Below are 14,159 nucleotides of genomic sequence, written 5' to 3' on the forward strand. Positions count from 1 at the left end.
ACTTGCAAAGCCCAGCAGGAAGGTGATGGTGTTCCACCAAACAACAGAAGGCACTGTCAGGCTGGTGCCTGACAGAGGGAAAAAGGAGCAGTTGCACCTGGGAGAGAAGGAGAAGGGGGCTATAAAGTTCTATTTTCAGCTGTGTTGCTGAGCCAGGAGGCATAAGCAGAAATTTAAGCCTGTCAAATGATCTGAAAACACCTGTTTGCCGAGGTATAATATGGTTTTTGTGACCCACTTTCGAAAGGCTTTGGATCAGAAGCCCGGAGAGGCCAACCAAAAGCCACTGTGACAGAAAAAATGTTGAGTTTTCAATTTGTGTATAAAAAAACCCCAAAAACAAACAACTCCAAACTCGATTAAATTGTGTTTGTCACTGAAATTGTGCTTGGCTTTCCTGTCAATTGGAGGTGCTGGGAAACTCAGCAACAAAACATTCCAGTAAAAAATCTCTCTCTCTCCTCACTATAATAGGTTGGAGGTTATGGCTTTTCATATTATTCAGCCCCGTGATTTTCATCTTCCCTCGCTGTCAGGTTTTTCCCCTTAATAGGCTGTACACAACCTGCATGCCAAAAAAGCTTTTAAAACCTCCATTTGAACCAGCTAATCCCAACATGCAGCTGGATCCACTTTCTTTTGGCTCCTGTGCCGTGGAATCTGAGGCTGTTTCGAGTTCAGCCATCCCAGCTGCCAGTCTGGAGAGTTTACACCAACACTTCAGATTACCCAAACTCCCAACTCACACAGCTTAAAAGCCTGGAGTGCAGATAAAAAAAACTTGGATAAAAGTGTCTTTTTTTCTTAAAAAAAAAAAAAAAAAAATCACATTATTTAAAAATAAAATCATTAAAGAAATTCGTTTCTCCAAGGCTGGAAATATAATCCATCGCCTTAATATATAATTATTAAATTAATAGATTATAAACACATATTTTCCTCTGGAGGTAGAAGAGAAATAGAGTTACTGAACAGGTGTCATCAAGTTCAGTAGGACAGATTCAGATGAGGACACCAATATTCCATCACCTACAGGACTGCAGGTTCTCCTAAGCAGGGAAAAATGTAGTTCTTTTTAAATCCTTGACTGTCTTCTCATCCCTCTCTTTGAAGAGGCAGCTTGGTCAGGCAGAAATAGCTCCAATTCCTGTCTGTCCCACTCTAATTCCAGTCCTAACTCTAACTCTGAGGATAAAGTGCTTGACCTCGTCACAACCTGGCCACCAAATCCAGGTCTCAGGAAAAGAGGCTCAGTAAGAGGAGCTTCCCCACAAAAATCAACCTTCTAAGTCCCAGAAGTGTCTCTCAAATCAATTCACCCTCCAGGGGCTTAAAATGTCTAAAATTAGTACTAGAAGCAAATTCTAACAAATGTAGATACATTATTTGGCTTCTTATTTAGTTTTTTGTTCTGCTTTTATTTCCAGCTACAACAACCCCAAATCAGGGGAAAAAACCCAAACAAACTCACCAAAGAAAAAAAATGGATAGTAAATACCATTCTCCTTTCCAGAAACAATGCAAAATGAAAATAATCCGAAGCAATACATCAGGATACATCACAGCTCAAAGGAATACTAAAGCAGGAGAAAGGATTCAGGTTGATGATTTAACTGTTTGTCAATTTAAAGCAGCGCAGAAAGCGCTTATTTAAAGCGCTGATTGAAATAATTCCATCCCGGAGGCAGAAGATTGCTCCTGCCCTCCAAGTTAAAAATAATATCCCCATTAACCTCGGCAGCAATTTTCTAATTGCCAAAGATTGCAGATCCTTTACGCAGCGTTCATCCACGGGGAAAATCCAATCACTGCTCCCACTTCCGAACCCTCTGCTGCCACTGCGGTCCCTCTGCAAGAAGTCAGACTCGTGGGATGAGTTTTAGATGACAGCACAAAACACTTCAAAAAATGAGGAAGTGTCTCGCACCAATCTCCCTGTAAATTGTTTCAGACATTAATATTTATGTTTGAAAGATAAGCTAGAGGAGGGGCTGCGTGGAGCTCCTTGAGGTGTCGATGCCAGCTGGCACCATTGGCCGGGCAGCTGGTCCTGCACTTTGTTCCCTCTGTCCTGAGCAATAAGGACTGTCCTTATGCACCAGCAAACCAAGGGCATCAGGAGAAACAAGGAGGGTGAAGTTTGGTGTTCAGAGCACCCAGAGTTATAAATTCTAAGTGCTCTTTCAAGAGCCACAAAGGATTGCGGCCAGAACTCCCACTCGTGCCCGCTGTTCCCTCAGACATGAGGGACATCCTAAACCACAGGAACAATCCATAGGGTTCTGCCTCTCAGGGAAAAGCAACAGGACACTGAAAGTGATAGTTCTGTGGTCTTGTTGGACAGTCTGTCACTAAATACGTGGAATCACACGACATGCTGAGCTGGAAGGGATCCACAAGGATCACCCAGTCCAACCCTCAGCCCTGCACAGACCCATCCCCAAGAGTCACCCCCTGTGCCCCAGAGGATCATCCCAACCCTCCTGCAGCTCTGGCAGCCTTGGGGCTGTGCCCACTGCCCTGGGGAGCCTGTTCAGTGCCAACCACCCTCTGGGGGAAGAACCTTTCCGATGCAAACCCCCCACTACTGTCCCTTTTCTCCCCTCTCACATTCTTGCCTTCAAATCTCCAGCTCCCCTTCTCCCCTCCCTCGCCCACTTTTTGTGTTTAAAAGAGTTCTGCACCCTAAAAGGGATCTGAAAAGTGCTGAGACAGAAGCTGGATAATGACTGAGGAATGGTGTGAATTCACAACAGCTACTTAATTCATGTGACCTCTTGTGTGCACTGAAAGCTTGTCTGCTGCACACAACTCCCAGCTGATCCAAGTCAACTCTTCAACCGAATTCCTGGGAGTCCCTGTGCCTTTTTTATTCCACTGAGAACACTGGATGCTTTCAACTGCACAGCCAGAAGAGGTGGCAACAGCTTGTTTTCAGGCAGACCCCCAAAATTTCCTCTCCTTGTCACGGTTCAGAGTCGGCTGCACCTCCAAGGCTGCTCAGCTTCACCTCAGCCTCATTTAATCTCAGTTAAAGGAGAATATGAGCTATAACACAACCACCTGCATGAACTGCAGTCCTACAGACACCTTTGGTCGGTTTGGCACCTCCCAGTTAACACCACTTTGGGATTGTCTCCTTCCCAGTGTTGCTGCTTCTCTCCTCCTTGTGAACCACAGTCTGCTTTCATCTGCTCTGCACTTACTGTCCTACTCTTCCCTGTGTGATTCCCCTTTCCTTCCACACCAATAAAGGTCCAAATTTCAGAAGATAAGGAATAAATACCTAATGAATATACTGCTTTAGTTCAGTGGGATCATTCAGGCTCTTGCCCAACTTGCCCTCTCCTCCACAGAAATAAACCCACTGGAACCACATCCCACGTAAGTCAGTTTAAAAAAAAAAAACAAAACAAAACAAAACCAACATTAAAAGCACTTTTTACATCCTACATGGTGTCCTATACATCTCTAAAACCACTTGAATAATAAAAAGAAAGCTGAAAAAAAAAACAGAAAACACCCCCCCCCCCATTCACGCTCAAAAGCAGGAAAGTAGATGAAAGCTCAGGGGTATAAACATCAGGAACACTAAGGAGACAAGCATGTTTCATCCTCCCCTTCCTCCTACACCCACACTCAGTTTTCATTCCTGAAGCACAGAGCCCCTGGATAGAGATTTCATTTCATGCCAATCACAATCAGAGATTTCAATGCCTGGGTTTCAGTGTGTGTTTGGAGGAAGCTCATTTTCCAGGGGAGAAAAAAAACCAAAAACACCTGCAAATAAATCATGTTCCCATTTTAAAATGAAGTTTAAAAAAGTGGCAGCCACAGGACTGTATTATGGGCCAGGCACTTTCGCTCAGAAGAAACGTTTCGTGCCCTCCAGCAGTTTCCCATCGGGAAGGGGATGAAAAAGTAAAGAGATTTATTGCATTAAACAGCGTATTGATTGAAAAGCGGCGCTGTACGACAGCTCCAGCTATTACAACAGAGCTTAATAAAATCAAATGTTTACCCCTGAAGGGGACTTGGAATAATAACCAAAAAAAAAATAAAAATAAAAATAAGCATTTTCAACGTTTATGCCAACGAGAAAATCTGCGAGGGATAACGTTTCAGTGCTGAAAGTAAACGAAAATAAAGAGTCATTTCTGAAGGATCAGCTTTGAGGTTTGCCCACATGTCGTGCCAGGGCTGATTGCGGGGTGGCTTTAGCAGTTAAAACACGTCCTTTGATTGCCTGGCTGGAGGTGTCAGCTGCTCCCACAGCTGGGAAGCAGCACAAGGTCGGGGCTGATGAGAGCTGGGGATGTTTCAGCATCACAATCGATTTGTCTGAGCTGGGGGATGCTCCTTCCCCTGCCCTGGTCCACCCTGCTCATCACCCAGGCCCTGGCCCAGCTGCTCTCCTGCAATGACTTTGCCACAAGAGCAGAAAGAAAGGCAGATTTTTCCTCCATCCAGATTATTTGATGACCCTGCAAATCACTCCAGACCTGAAAACCTGCTCTTATCAAGTACTTTCTGTGATTTCTGGGATCTTTCTGTTCTTTTTATTTCCTGCAAGTGAGGAAGACAATTCTCTTGTATCAGATCAGGAAAGGCCTGACCTGGTACGAGGTGTATTTGCCACTGAATGACTTTTTCCACAAGAGCAGAAAGAAAGGCAGATATTACCTCCACCCAGATTAGCTGATAACCTGCAAGTCACTCCAGACCTGAAAACCCACTCCTTAAGATTCTTATCAAGTACCTTCTGGGACTGTGTGACTCTGGGACCTTTCTGTTCTTTTTATTTCCTGAATGTTATCAAGATATCTCCCTTGCACCAGACCAGGAAAGTCCTGGTGTGGTACGGGGTGTATTTGCCACAAGAGTAGAAAGAAAAGTAGATTTTTTTTTTCCCCTCCATCCAGATTATTTGAAGGAAAATCACTCCAGACAGAAAACTGACCCCTAATGAGTCCTTTCTGTAATTCTGGGGATCTCTCTGTTCTTTTTTTATTTCCTGAATGTGACCCAGATATTTCCCTTGCACCGGATCAGGAAAGGCCTGACCTGGTACAAGGTTTATCTGCCATCTAAATATCAGGGCTCCTGGCATGAATGAGCAGCTGTTTACACTACAATTTACACACCCTCCCCAGCCTTACTTACCCTGAGTATTTGTCAGCATTTTGGCATCTGCAAACCTTTTTTCTTGTAAGCTGCGACGCAATTTGCATGTTTTTAAAGCTTTGCTGCTTTCAAACGACATCTCTACACTTGGCACCGGCTTTAAACTGCTTTAATAAAACCACTAGAAGTGTTTAACGCCAGCTAAACGGGAGTAAAAGCACGCAAAACAGCCCAAAAGGAAATCTCCAACTTGTTGCAATCCAGAGGGGTGTCTTTCTGGACATCTTTGTCGGGATGGAAACTTCCCTTTGGGGCTGCCTTAACTTTAGTGTTTGTTGCTTTCTGACCTTCAGAGCGAGTTAAAAAGTCCACAGGGCTCCTAAAGACAAAGGGTCATTAAACCTTCATGACCTTCTTTCACACGGGGGATCTCCCGGAGGAGCCAGAGGAACTGGTCTGTCCAGCTGCACTGGGATCTAACAATAGGCACCGCTGGTGGATGGTGCTGATGAACCCGAGGAGCAAGGACAGCAGCCCAACTGGAGCTCCAAAAGCCTGTTTTAAAGGACACAGAGCCTCCCTCCCACCTCGTCCCCATTCCAGAGGGTGGTGGCACAAGGGCTGGAATGTGCTAGCAGAGAGCACCTTGTTGAGGCACAGCATTCCCTGGATGGATGAACGGATTCCACGGCTCACTGGATTCAAAAACTTGGTCACCCAACTGCCTGGACAGCAGGGACAGGGACTCTGCAGGGCACAGAGCAGGGGGATGGCCCAAGGGCTGGGTGAGTTCACCTAAACTTGGAGGGTTTCACAAATACTGCAGTGGAGAAGTGGAGCTGCAGCTCTGCAGATCACTCCTGGATGCAATCACAGCCACTGCCACCCTCGGATTGGTTTTGAGAACTCTCCTTTCAAGGGCACAGATTCAAAGCAGAAGCAGCATACAAGGATTTTGTTCCTTTTTCCAGATCCATCAGCACTTCTGTGCTGCGCTGAAGCAAACCTTGGAGCTTGAAACTAAAGGAACAAGAATGCCAGACACCCTTGGATCACCTTTCTTAGTCTGGTTTGGGTTGGAAGGGATTTTAAAGACCATCCCATTCCACCCCCTGCCATGGGCAGGGACACCTTCCACTAACACAGGTTGCTCCAAGCCCCGTCCAACCTGGCCTGGGACACTTCCAGGGATGGGCACAAAAGCTGGCTGATGTCACACCACAATCTCTCTCCTTTCTGAGGAGATCCAAAGGCTCCAGGGGCTGGGAAAAGTACACTCTCCCTGCTGTGAAGGCAGGAGAAGAGTCCTGAGAAGAAGGGACAACTCAGAGGTGCCAGATGGCAGTGCATGGGAACCCTGCCATGACCATGGGACATCCCTGCAGTGCCAAAACTGCTGCAGAAAAAACTGCTGCCACCGGCAAAAAAACCAGAGAGCAGCAAAGCAGAGCATCCCCACAAAACACTGCCAGGAGATTGTTTAGAAAGTGAGGCTGCCAGAAGCCAAATCTCAGTTTTAAGGAACAATTTACACCATAAATATTTGGATCTGTAACAACAGGGGAGGAAGGAGAAATAGTACTCTGCTCCAAAAGAGCTACTGGAAGCACAACATTCGAGGCAGAGCTGGAGAAATCTCCTATTTTAACTAAGCCCTCATGACAGAGGAGATGAATTTTTTTGTTCTCTCACATTATTAAACACAAAAATATCCCAAGTTCTCGAGCTACAGAACAGAATTGATCAAAACCCCGCTGCCTTAAAACCTCATCCTCCCCATCCACAGAGATGGAGCAGCTGCTGAGCATCGACCACACACACAAACAAGTCCTGTGGGGCTGAGTTCCTCGAGTTTACGGAGAAACTTCGACGACTTCCATGATCTGAAAGCATCTACGAATCAAAATTGATTTAAATTCGCCGGTGGCAATCCGTGTGTGCCCAGACATGGCAGCACCAATTCCAGCAAAGCTGGCCAAACACGTTCAAAATTAATTGACTTTTTGATTTTTATCAGAATTGAAAGCCACTCCATCCCACACCCAGCGATACAGCCCTGAATGGCAGCAATTAAACTCCCCGCTTCCAATTACCGAGTTTTACACCATTTTAATCAATTTTAAGTCGCAGCTTTGTGCAGCAAATGAGCACACAGCTTAGCCCTACATCAAATCAGCATGGGTTTGTGGGGTGAGAATCATAATCGTGGAACGTGATACCCAGGAATCTAAACTTGCCCAAACCAAACAAAATGACAGAAATGTTCCTATGTATCATGTTGGCTTATGTTTTAGGCCAACTGGCGTGGAATTTATAAGCAGATTTGAGACTTGCCTATCAACATGACCTCACCTATGTAAATATTTGTTCAAACACTTGGGCACTTTGGATTAGAAACCAAAGGAAATTACTATAAAAGGGGAGCCATCCCAGCAGTTTCTTCTTAAAAGCTGCAAAGCCTCAAAGACCTCACCTTCCAAGTAGGCTCCAACACCCAGAGAAACTCAAAAGCTGTTATTTGATTTATTCTTACCTTTCATAAAATCTCAAGCCGTTAATCCTTAATGGCCTTTACTCAAAAGCTTGATAGATAAATTTCCATCCCTGAGGTGGCTTAGGTACTTCAGTAGCAGAGGAAACGGTTTTGAATTAGAGATTTAGGGGGGGAGAAAGAAAACAAATTGCCAAATTGTCAGCTTTCCCTTCTTTCAACACAGCACAAATTCCTTCTGCTGTAAGGAGAAACTAAGAATTAAGGGAAAAACAACCCCCAAGCACCTGGATTTTAATGCAGAGCAGGTTTATTTAGAGACAGCTGGCACAGCGCCCTGCTCTCCAGGTCTTACCTCAGCATTCCCGTTTCCATAGTCTCAGACAAGGCCTCCTAAGGACTCTCGCTCTGACCTTTCCCTTTTTTTGTTTTAGTGGTCTTTGTAAGTTAATCAGTAACCAGAGACTTCTGCCAGCACTTGGTGCCGCTGCTTTCAAGGTCCCGTGACACGCACAGAGCATCAGCCACTCGCAGCCAGTTCTCTCCCTCCACATCTCAGCTCCACAACCTTCCCCTGCCCTGGGGATGAAAATTAAAAGGTGTATTTTACACACCACGGCGTCATCTCAGCAGCTCTGAAACCCAACTGGATCATGCAAAAAGCTCTTACCTACACCTACAGATCATAAAGGACAAGCCTTGCCACGTTCCTGTTGAGGAGGAGGTTGGAGGGAAATAAAAAAGGGAGGTATTTTTTACGAGACAGTTACTGAGCTTTAATTTCCCCCCATCGTTACCCACATCCATTTATGACTCCAAACAAGCACAGGCAGAATAGAAGGTACCATCTATTACCATAATTATTTTTAAAGCCTTCACCCCACCGGGTTAGGAACAAACAATGATATGCAGCAGAGCCATAACCATAAAACTGCAGATGGTAGCTGAGCTACTTTGTTTTTGCCTAATACTGAGATCTCATTAAACTGAGTGCTTAAACCTTAAATATTTGAGAGTAAATGCTAGTTAAAATAGTTAAATCACTCTGATTAAGCACCCTTTGCTCAGCTTTCAAGCTCATGGTTATTCGGTCATTTATGGAGTTTGACGCTGCTTCATCTTCCAGCCTGGGCAGCCCCAAAATTTCTAAAGAAAGGAAAAATGGAAAGGGGAGGGAGGGGAAACACTCAAGCCACCTTAGAGCCTTATAAAGAACCTGATGAGAGAACAGACAAATACTTTGTTGTCTTCTTTTTTTGTTTGTTTTAGGTTAGATCACCTTGAAAGCTTTGGCCAAAGTCATTCAGTGAAATAACGGGCAGGAACTTTTCTGTTTCTTTGACCTCCACCTGGCCTACAGAATAATAACAATAACAATGACAATAATAACAACAACAACAATAATAATATTAATCGCTGTTATTTGTGGTGGTTTTGTTGTTGTTATCTTGAAAAAACAAACTAATGTTTTAGAAAACACTGCACTACACACCATGTATCGACTTTTACCCCTGAAACACCCCTGCCTTTACCAAGTAACTGCAGCAGCAAGACCAGATTCTAAGCAGCAACACAGAGCATTAATAATTATTTTTGCTTACTGCTTTCTCCTCAAGCCACCCCCCAAAGTTCAAGTAAATGGCTGCCAACCCACCCAGGCCAAAACTGTAAGATGGGAGAGGAAATGGCAGGAGGGAAACGCAGGATTTATGCAGAACGTTGGGGATGTCGAAGCAGAACTCAGAAATCTTCCTAAATCAGCACTGCACAGTAATTCATGTTGCTTGAATCGCGCTTCCCCATCCTTCCACTTCAATGGGATGTGGCAGGAAGTAATTAATGGAGACGCACTCCCTTGCATAGAGCTGGAAAGAATTAATCCAGCATCTCATTTGTGGCATTGTCTGTTTGGAAAAACAATTTTTTTTTTTTCCTGCACAGAACAGTTTGTTTCACACGTTAACTCCAGGGATTAGCAGTTCTTTCTTCTTTAAATACACATAAAGAAATTTAATGGCAGCCCACATGGAAAATTTAATCTTCACAAGGGCTTTGCTACACATGTAGGTAAAGTCTTTCTCACAAAGCCTTTTATCTTTTGAAGACAATAAAGATAAACTAAGACAATACAAAACCCCCAATTCAAACAGAGACCTGAAATTTAGTGTTATGCTCTAGGGATTAAATAAGAGCAATAATTTTTGGTATTTCTTCTCCTTCCTGTTTTCTACTCAAAACCACAAAACCTGCTTAGGCTAAACCCTCTTTTTCATTTTTTTTTTCTGCATGCACAGCACACAGGTTTTGCTCTTCTGATCAGTTTTACCTAAAATTTAAAGCTAGAAACTAGTTCGAGTTTAACTTATTTCTGTGGGAGCAAAGGCCAATTAAAAACACTTAGGCTTTCATTAGAAGGATGAACGAGAGATGTTAGATGCACACATTTATAAAATACTACATTTGGAGAGATTTGAAGAGAGATCTGTAGAATCTTTTAAAACCAAGCCCCTCCTCTATGAAAGCCTCACGCCCTTGCCACTGAATCAACTGGAACAAGTTCTGAGGGAGCAGAACACAAAAGGCAAACGAGCTTTCCACACGCCGTCATTAGTACAGCCCGTAATTCCCAGATCCACAACAAAACAAGCACGTTGTTATTTAGTTATTCTAAGTATTCTCTAGTTATTCTCCGTGCTAGTTGGGGGGTTATTTAACGCACCGAGTTTGCACTCAGGTGTTGGGCAAGAGACATGCAGGACACAGAAAATTCACGAGAGGCATCAGATGCCCCTTTCACACCACCCAGCCCGGGCGGGTGTCTCGCCCTTCCAGCTGCAACACCCCCGGGGTTGGTCCCGTTTAAAAACGCCACGCACACACGATTCCCACGAAGTTGTTTTGGCTGCTGAGCTCCAAGGCAGCTCGCACACAAAGGGGAAGGAGGCAGAAGGCAGAGCATCAGCACAAAGGAGCCAGCTGTCCCCAGCGCGCTGCTCCGAGCTGATCTCCCTTCTCTGGGATGGAGAAATATTGGCCCTCTGGATTCCTCGAAGGCCCGGGGACAGCAGGAGTGGCCCGGGGATGGCAAGAAGAGCTGGCACGGCCATGGCACGGCCAAAACCAGGCAGAGGAAGGGGAACAGGGGTCAGGCACCACCAGCGTTTTTACGAAGCGGGCAATTTTCGGTACCCACGGCGCTCGCGTTGACGTAAAGGGGGCAAAACGCTTGACACTGTAGGAGCAGCAGGACAGCCCCGAGTCCCTTCAGAGCCCTTTCGGCCCCATGCCTACGGCCTGGATTTTCCAGGCGGCACTTCCAGGTTTAGCGGGGCAGCTGCTGCCATCCCTCTGCTCCATTAATGCCTGGTCACTGCCAGGGCTTTTCTAGGGAGGACTTTGACTCCTTGAGCTGCGAGAGCAGCTGGGGGAACACCCAAGCTCTCTCGCTGCCTCACCCCTCCTTGGCAGGGCATTCAGCCGAAAAACTTCCACCCTCAGCCCAAAACTCACGCCATCATAACGCTTGCTAGAGCTAATTTGTCACTCAAGGACAAATTCTTTGTCCTTTCCCCCAGTTATGAAACGTGTGCTTTGTGCCATACAAAAAGCTATGTGGCAGCACCACATCCTAAATGCAGAGGAAGCTGCAGTTTCGACGTTTCTCATCTGTCAGAAATGAATCACCCCAACCGAGCTGGAACACCGATTAATTACGCAGCGTGACCCCAAGGAAGTCGCCCTGCCTGAAGAAGTTAAGAGGTTAAACACCGCAAAGTTTCAAAATGACAGTTTTCCTGCCTTTCCACTAGGGAAGGGACAAGTACAAACAGCACAGTTGTAATGACATAAAAAAAACTACACACAATTCACAAACACGATGCTCAGTCTCAGCCACTCAGCCCCTCGCTGGACAGGGAATTACTGGGAAGATGCATTTTGCACACACAGGAGCAGTGCTCTGTAACCTCTGTGATGAGCCCAGCTCTGTCAGGGGGAGAAACCAGGCCGGTGCCAAAATCACATCACACCACACTTGGCTGTAACAAAAGATGACTCCGGGGAGTTCGTGCTCATCATCGTTATTCCACGCACGTCAGAGCCACCTCCAACGGCTTTCACTCCAATTAAACCTTTACTACTGCAAAGGGCAAAGGGGGGATAAACACATTTAGGCCATGCTGATCGCAGAAGGGGCAGTGAGAGAGAAAGGGAATGGAGTATTTCATGGTCCTTATTTCGAGACACCCCCCTCCTCCAAAAAGCAAGGGAGCTCCCTCCCCTCAGTGTCTCAAGACATCTCAAGATCATCTCAAGATAACACAGCCCCTCCTTGCCCTGAACCGTCCTCCCTCCCGCACCCCCTTTTTTGTTGTTGTTGTTGGTTTTTGTTTATTTTTTTTAATCCAGCTGAGCACTTGCCTCTCCTCCGTGCCCATCAAATATCCCGAAGATGGAGGGGTGAGTCTTGTTCACCAGGTCGGTGATCACTTCGAACCTGTCCTCCATGTGGTCCCTCCGGCCTTGGATGGAGTAGACAGCCACGTTGTGGCTCTTGAACTCCCAGGTCTTGGAGAACTCAGCGTCCAGCACGTCCAGCCCCCCGAGCCTGTCATTCTGCATGATCTCGGCCACCTTGCCCTTCACCATCTTCACCGCGTCCCTGCTGGACTTAACAATGGTTTTCACCTCATCCGTGTGGAAGAAATAACTCCACAGGGCCAGGCTGATGCACAGCAGGAACAGGGTCTCCGGTCTGAGCAAGAAGTAACGCATGATCCGACCCAGCAGAGACAGCAAAGTCATGGTATCCTCTATCATTTATTATCGCGACAGTGTGTCCCCACAGCATGCACGGGGCGGCTCCGAGCCGGGCCGGCCGCTCAGCGCATCCCCGGCGGGCGGGCAGCGCCGAGCCCCGCGCCCGCCGCTCCCGGGAGCCGCTGTTGCCTGGGATCCGCCGCTTCCCGGGGATCCGCTGCTTCCCGGGATCCGCCGCTCCCCGGGATGCACCGCTCACCGGGATGCACCGCTCACCGGGATGTACTGCTCACCGGGATCCGCCGCTCCCCGGGATGCACCGCTCACCGGGATGCACCGCTCACCGGGATGCACCGCTCCCCGGGATCCGCCGCCGCTGCCAGAGATGCACCTCTCCCTGGATCCGCTGCTCCCTACGATCCGCCGCTCCCGGGGATCCGCCGCTCCCTGAGGATCCGCCGCTCCCTGAGGATCCGCCGCTCCCTGGAGACCCGCCGGGCAGCGGCCCCGCGGATCCCGGCGCGGGGGCAGCGGGCCCGGCGATGGGCGATGATGGGCGATGATGGGCGATGCGCTGAGGGGAGCCCTCGCCGCCGCCGCCGCCGCCGCCGCGGCCCCTCCGAGCTCCGCCGCCCGGCCCCGCAGCGCTCGCAGCTCGGCCCGGGGGTGCGTGGCAGGGCCGGCCGCGGTACCTGCGCCCCGTGCGCCCCGTGTGTGTCCCGGGTGTCCCGTGTGCCCCGCGCCCGCCGCCGGCCCTGCCTCCTGCCCGCGGGCGGAGCGATCGCCGCCGCCGCCCCCGCCGAGCCCGGGCCCCGCCCCGACACTACGAGTCCCGGCGGCCCCCGCGGCGCCCCGCAGGGGAGGGGAGGGGCGGGCGGGCCGCGGGGGACGCCGGGACTCGTAGTCCCGAACCCTCGTGGAGCTCCGGGAGCGATGGCAGCGAACCAAAGGGGATGAGAGGAAGGGAAGGGCCAGGGGAAGGGAGGGGAAGGAAGTGTTTCCTCAGCGGCTGGGCAGGCCCTGGCACAGGGTGCCCAGAGAAGCTGTGGCTGCCCCAGCCCTGGGAGTGTCCAAGGCCAGGTTGGAGCAGCCTGGGCTGGTGGAAAGTGTCCCTGCCCATGGCAGGGGGTGGCACTGGATAACCTTTAAATTCCCTTCCCATCCAACCCATTCTGGGATTCCGTGATAAGCACAGTCAGTTGTTGCTAGAAAAGTGAGCAGTTAATGTGTCAAGTTGACAAAAAACGTAAAATCTTGGAATATGTTTGAAGAGTGTTATAAAAATATTTTTTTTTTGTTGTTAGTATCTGTTTGTTTTTCTATCTTATGCTATTTCTTTAAACTCCATTGAGCTCATTTTAATGCTATATAAATGTGTATGTGCTGTCAGGGAACAGTGACTCTTGTGCAAGTCGTGTTTCACTGGTGGCAATTTGAATTCAGATGATGGAATTGTGAAGTGAAATGAAGTGGTTCTGGGCCAGAGAGCACACAAATCACTCTTCCAGCCACCGGCAGCATCTCCTCATCATTATTTCAGCTGCCAAGGACTCATATCCACACACTGCCCAACGATTCTCTCCAGGGCTGAATCTTGCACTGGTTCCTCCATCAGCTCTTCCCAGCCAAGAAACATAACTTCAGGATCCAAAGAAATCCTTCTGAACACTGGAAATCAACACTGAAAACATCCTAAATATTCAGGATATCAGTTGCTATTTAATTTTGGGTTTGGGGGGGCGAGCTCAGAATTTTGTTCATTTGTGAAAGGAGGGAAAAGCGATCT

At 47.8% G+C, this 14,159-nt stretch overlaps 1 pseudogene; it reads right to left on the reverse strand.

Annotated features, from left to right (window-relative positions):
* Positions 1-11,995: 11,995 nt before the first annotated feature.
* On the reverse strand, positions 11,996-12,669 carry LOC114068292 (annotated as a pseudogene).
* Between the last annotated feature and the right edge of the window lie 1,490 nt (positions 12,670-14,159).

Source organism: Empidonax traillii, unplaced genomic scaffold (genome assembly GCF_003031625.1).
Source record: "Empidonax traillii isolate 1590-97213 ecotype Southwest subspecies unplaced genomic scaffold, ASM303162v1 scaffold1031:size332250, whole genome shotgun sequence".
NCBI lineage: Eukaryota > Metazoa > Chordata > Aves > Passeriformes > Tyrannidae > Empidonax > Empidonax traillii.